The following is a 6,927-nucleotide window of genomic DNA, read 5'->3' as shown; positions in this document are numbered from 1 at the left end:
GTCTTACTTTCAAACTCTGAATGTGTTGTGTACTCGGTCCCCAGGATAGAATAACCTCGGTGGGCAGCCCTGTTGGCCATATCGCTGGCCTCTTACCAGCCCTTGAGAACTGCTTCTAGGTCAGGCAAGGTTCCAATCCAGCAGGTGAAGTCAGGGAGGTAAGTTATCTGCAGGATGACCCATGTCTAAGAAATCTACTCCAGCAACGTATCTCAAAAGGATAAGGACTTAAGATCACCTCAAAGGATTATTTGCTTCCCTAAATAAATTCTGAGCTGTTTCAGTGGAGACTATCAATTGAACCCACTGTCAGGGCTTACTACTGTGCCCGACACGTATTAGGTACTCAATAGGTTTTGCTTGAATGATGAATGAATGAATGAATGAATGAATAAATAAAGAGACCAACATTCTTAGTTTAGCTCTGTGCTGTTCCATAGGGTAGCATGTGACTATTTAAATTTTAATTAAAGAAAATTTAAATTCCATTTTTCATTTACATCACCACATTTCAAGTACACAGTAACCACATGTGACTAGTGGTTATCCTATTGGAAAGAGCAGATATAGCACAGAAAGTTCTATTGGAGGGGCAGCCCGGGTGGCTCAGCAGTTTAGTGCTGCCTTCGGCCCAGGGCCTGATCCTGGAGACCCGGGGATCGAGCCCCACATTGGTTCCCTGCGTGGAGCCTGCTTCTCCCTCTGCCTGTGTCTCTGCCTCTCTCTCTGTGTGTCTCATGAATAAATAAATAAAATCTTTAAAAAAACAAAACAAAACAGGAAAGTCCTACTGGACAACACTAGGTTAGACGATGAGGTGAGAGAAGGAAAAATGGTGCATAGGGAAAACATTTATCACAGGCTGATGGCTCTACCTTGCTTTCAACACTTTTAAAACAGCCTAGATCAGTTCTCTCTCATTAGATTTTGCATACTGCCCATTCAGAGGTCTAGGAATCACTTCAGAAATCTGTTATTAAGAAACATATCTCAGGCACCCTGGGTGGCTCAGTGGTTTAGCACTGCCTTCAGCCCAGGGCATGATCCTAAAGACCAGGGATGGAGTCCCACGTCCGGCTCCCTGCATGAAGCCTGCTTCGCCCACTGCCTGTGTCTCTGTCTCTCTGTCTCTCATGAATAAACAAATAAAAATCTTTAAAAAATATATGCCAAAAAGAAAGAAAGAGAAAGAAAGAAAGAAAGAAAGAAAGAAAGAAAGAAAGAAAGAAAAAGAAAGAAAGAAGAAAGATATCTCTGATCATATCCATGACCCAAACTTCTGAGAAAAACAAGACAGGAGATTGAAGGAGGAACTAAAACCACAATGTTCTGTCATTGGCCACAGGGAACTCACCCATGCAGGATGCTTTGTGCCCATTATCTCACCTCGTCATTCCAACAGCCTGTAGGACACAGATGGGCAGTGAAGATAACTGGCCGAAAGTCATGTACTTGTGAAATGTTGGAAGTGAGTCCACACTCAAAACATCAGTAGATTGACTGACAAATGTGTTCCGACTAAGAGCAGCAGAAGGCAGAAAGATGGATAAAATATGCCTCAGGAAGCTTATAACCCAGTGAAGGGAAAATAAGAGAAACACACAAGGACTGCCTAACCATACACACACACACGCACACACACACACACACACACGTATTTATACATAAATACGTTTGTACACTAATATGTATATATTATATACATTACATGTATGTGTAGACACATACACACATGTATATACATACATACACACATAATACACACTAACTAAGATTTGTTTGGTATATTAGAACTTACAAGTACTTTTCCTAAGCAAGTCACTGTGATGAATGTCAAATGAATGGAATGTTGATACAGAAAGCAAGCGTTCTAGGAATTTAGAGCACAGTGAGATCACTGCAGGGTGGGGTGAGGGGAGCAAGTTTTGATGGAGGCACAGAACTAGCAAGAATTCTGGACAGTCCTGCAATCCTGAATACAACTTCTGGCTTCCATGCTACAAACCTTCAGATTCTTCATTGCTTCTAGTTTTTAATGAGATGATTATAAATTCGTTTTTCTTTCCAGAGGATAAAATGCTGATGGAGTACTTAGTGGTCTGTGCTTTCTTTCTGATCCTCCATCTAAATGATCAACATATTAAAAACAACAACAGGGGTGCCTGGGTGGCTCAGTCAGTTAAGTGTCTACCTTTGGCTCAGATCATGATCCTGAAGTCCTGGAATTGAGCTGCACTGGGCTCCCTTCTCACTGGGGAGTCTGCTTCTCCCTTTGTCCCTCACCTCACTCATGCTCACTCTTACTTTCTCTCTCTCTCTCTCAAGTAAATAAAATCTTTTAAAAAAATGCGACAGCAACAAACCTCCCACACATTTTATGCAATTCTAGAAACATAGAGTAACTTTGATACTCTACATGTAAAAAGATTTGAGTTGCCTTTACTTAATTACCTTATGATAAGCATCCAATGGTTTAGCTCCGACACCTTACTTAATACTCAGCGTTATGTAATGACAGTTCTGCCTATAATTCTTGCGGTGTAGAATGCATAAAACTCCAGCCAGCCCTATATTCTGACTGGGCTTGCCTCAGTTCTTACATAATCATAGCCACCTCCTTGTTGGTGGTGATTTAGAAATATCTTTCCAAAGTTCTGTGCACCTTGCCTCAGCTACCTGTAATTTTTCCTAAAGCTTCTGTCTTTCTTCCTTTGGATTTCTTCAGTTTCAAGTCATAGAAACTCATTATGGCTAATTTAAACAGAAAACTTGAGTGTTGGAGGGTATTAGATAGCTCACAGAATCAAAGGAAGGCTAGAGAACCAACCAGGCTTAGGGGACACAGCAATGAAGGTAGCTCTAGGGGATTCAATGGCAGGAATCAAGTCTTGCCCTTGCCACCTGCTGAAACAAATGAATAAAAATCAGATTTTTCCATCTCTCCCATTCATGTTCATCATTCCAAGCCCCAGTAGAGAAACCTGGTTAGCCTAGTTTAGGCAGGAGCTAGATGAAAAAAGGACACCTAACCTGACCGTCATTATGACCACACAGAGGTAATTCCCCAATGAATCCAGTGACTGCTGTCAGAGGGAGAGTGTGTGCTGAATGATCAAACCTTCATATCTTCCATACCCCATTTTCTCTTCCTGACCTCAATTTCCTACCTTTTAAAATTTTCCACAATAGGGATAACCCACATATCTGCCTAAGGTTATAGAAAAGATATTTTTAAAAAAATCCATTTGTGGGGATCCCTGGGTGACTCAGTGGTTTAGTGCCTTTGTTCGGCCCAGGGCGTGATCCTGGAGTCCCAGGATCGAGTCCCACATCAGGCTCCCTGCATGGAGCCTGCTTCTCCCTCTGCCTGTGTCTGCCTCTCTCTGTCTCTGTATCCTTCATGAATAAATAAATAAAATTGAAAAAAAATCAATTTGTATTGGAATTTTCCCCAAAAGGTGTTAATGGTTGGAGAAGTCTGGCCTTGCCCCTCAGAAGTTTGGTAGGAGGATTAAAGAAGGTAATGTAAGAAAAATGCCTATTACAGTGCCTAGCCTGTAGCAAGCTCTGTTAAACGTCATTGCCATCCCAGCCCTTCCCCAGTAATTTGCAGGAGCTGGCTTATACCAGCTCACAAGAGCTAATCATTCTCTTTTGGGGATTTTTGTGAGCCAATTGACATAATATTGGTAGTTTGAAGTTGACCTTAATAAGAATATATACGCCATGGACATTGGAAATGTTGCAAATGAGGGCTTGCCCCATACCCTACCCTGAAAGTAGTTATTAATCATTAACCAGTACACCAATGCATCTACTTCTTTCTTCGCAAAATGTGAATAGAACCATGAAGGACTGAGCGCCAGTTAGGATTAGATTCAGCTGTGAGTAAAAACAACAATAACAACAGTGGCTTACAATATATAAATTCATTCCCTAGATTGAGGTAGGTCATTTGGGCTTGGCTCACCATCTAATTTGTTGCCTCACCATCCTCAATACATGGCTTTTACTTCGTGATCTAACATGGCTATGGTAGAGGCCAAGGGCCAGCTGCCCCAAGTTAGGCCAGTTTGGCATGAACATTATTTTGAGTTAAAAGCAATCAAAATACAGCCAATTAGGAGAAGCTCTTCAACTCTCCCTTGTTGCCTGCTTATACCAGAGAGAGCTCTCTTGTATCAAAGAGAGCTATTTAACAGAGATTCCTCTTTACTGAAGAAACTTATCTGCAAAATAGAGAGATCTTTGTTTTCCAAATATTTTTCACCTTCCGGTTAATGGTCTTTCACTCCTTTGTATCCTTAAACACTAGCTCTCTCTCATATAAATGTCATGTTGCCTCATTGTCTTTGGAATTTCATGTCTGTGTGGATTCCCTGTATGTATACTATTAAATTTGGTTTTCTCCTGTTAATCTTTCTCATGTCACTTTGATTCTTTGTCCACCTAGAAGGACCTTGAAGGACAGAGGAAATTCTTCTTCCCTAACACTGCTCAAGCTCCACACTACAGCCAGTAGGGAAGAGAAAGGGAAACACACTCTCTCCTTTCTATTAAGGCCACTGACAGAAGTAATGTGCAACATTTCCACTTCTATGAAATAGGTTGAGGTGAAGTCACTTAACCACATCTAGCTGAAAGGGTGGCTAGAGCATGTTTCCCAGATGGAAACTGGAAAGAAAGAGTGAATGGATATCGGGAGGCAACTGGCCATTCCTCTTGTCACAAGCTAGAACCCAGGACTTGACCTTTACTGACTGCTGGCTTATACTCATAAAACTTTGTCCCACATTTTTCCTTAAGCTCTTTTTTCCAGCTTCTTTCTCTTTCTCTCTTTTAAAGATTGATTTATTTAGTTTTAGAGAGAGAGAGCAAAAGAGAGAGTGTGCATGTGCATGGGGGGAGGGGCAGGGGAAGAGGGACAGAGAGAAACCCAAGTAGCAAGGAGCTCAATGTGGGCCTCGGTCTCATGACCCTGAGATCATGACCCAAGCCAAAACTAAGAGTGGGATGCTCAGTTGACTGTGCCACCCAGGCGCCCCTCCAGTTTATCACTTAACTTGGGCAAATGGAAAGCAAAACCAACTTTCAAGCAATAGCAACTGTCCCATCAGGACCTCCCACTGGCCCAGACTACCCAAACCAGTTTGAGTTTAGCTTCTGGGTCACATCTGCACAGTTGGATGATGGAGTGACCTCTAAAATTACCTTCAATTACTTACCTTTACCTCATTATAATACTAAAACCTCCACCCAAGGAAGAGCCTCAGTCTCACTCATACAATATACAATGCATGTATAGGCATATTTCCTTAAGGCTCATGCATGACCTTATGCCTGCCTTTACATTAGATGACAAGGCTTCCCTATCTAAATATTCATCCTAACCATAAATAAAGGAGCCTGTCACCCTTGCTCAGGGAGTCATATCTTTGGAGGCTATTCCCCATGATCTCCCTACTTGCTGCAAATAAAGTTTTCTGTGTGGGACAACCTGGTGCAGTTTCTGATTCACCAAGGAGTGAACTCACATTAGTTCTGGTTATACTCTCACTAATGGGCAGGACTTAGGAAAGTATAAATGAGAGGGGAAAGTCATGCTGGTATAGTAGAAATGTGTGTGGTTTCTGGAACTTTGAAGGAGCTGGCTGGAATAGAAACCTAGAATACTGAAAATGAGATTAAATAAACAAGATGGAAGCCAGATCTCAGTGAGTCCAGGAAAGAAGACCAAGGATCTTGATCTGGTACCACGAAAAAGAGGAGGCATTAAAGTTTTGGGTAGGGAAGCTGTACAATCAGAGGCATTTAAAAAATTTTAATCTGGCACTTACATGCTAGACATGTTGAAGGAGGGTGGAAAAACAGGAAGCATCGGGCAGGGTGGAGGGGAGACAGATTTCACAATCCAGCTGTGAAGTAGAAGTACATCTGAGGCATTTGCTAGACAATGTGTTCAGATTGATGTCTGGCCTGATAGTGAGTTTCAGGGTAGGGTGGCCAAGACACGGCATTTATAGAGTAAACATAACAAACCTGCCTTGGTAGGAGTTTTTGATTGGGTCACTTAGAAGCAGAACCTGGTGCGGGACCAGGAAAAGGAGAATGAGGGAAACGGGATGGCAAAGGGGAAGAGGGCGAGTAAAGGTGTGCACCGAGCCCACTGGGAGGCTTTTGGCACAAATGGCAAAAGGGTGGGCTCCAGTTACAAACAAGTGGGCTGGTGCTTTGTAGCCCTACACCAGGCAGTCATTGACTCAGGTCTGTCCAGAGTATGTGTAAGGGAGGAAGACTCGGTTCCCCTTTGTTTCCAGGGTAATTCATTGACCAAAAAAGGAGGACAGCTATGTGTGGTTATTAGACCACATGCTTGTGAGTGATGAGTGGACCAGCTGCTAAAAAGGATCTGAGTGAGGCCCAGGCAGCATCCATTGCAGTGGGCCCATTTTGGGAGTGTTGGATTTGAGGTTTGGTATATGACTAGGGGGAAATGGGAGCTACAAGACAGGAGTTCACAGAGAAGAATGGGGCTAGCTATGCAGATCCTGGAGTAAGGGACTCTGGCACACAGATGGTAGTTTCAAAGAGGAAATGAGCTCTTTGAGGGCCATGGATAGAGAGAGAGAGGAGCAAGCCCTTGGAAAGGAAGTTGGCTATACCCTAGAGGGAAGGTGGGTAGGAGAAGAGGAATCAATGAATAAAACAAGGGGTGGCTCAGTCAGCTGACCATCTGCCTTTGGCTTGGGTCATGATCCTGTGGTCCTGGGATCAAATCCTACATCAGGCTCCCTGTTTGAGGAGAGACTGTTTCTCTGTCTCCTCCCTGCTTGTGTGCTCTCTCTCAGTCTCTCTCTCTCTCAAATGAATAAATAAAATATATTTTTTTAAAGATTTTATTTATTTATTCATGGGAGACACAGAGAA

This window comes from Vulpes lagopus, chromosome 1, assembly GCF_018345385.1.
Source record: "Vulpes lagopus strain Blue_001 chromosome 1, ASM1834538v1, whole genome shotgun sequence".
Classification (NCBI taxonomy): domain Eukaryota; kingdom Metazoa; phylum Chordata; class Mammalia; order Carnivora; family Canidae; genus Vulpes; species Vulpes lagopus.
The sequence above is the reverse complement of the archived record's forward strand: the minus strand, read 5'-3'. Positions refer to the sequence as shown.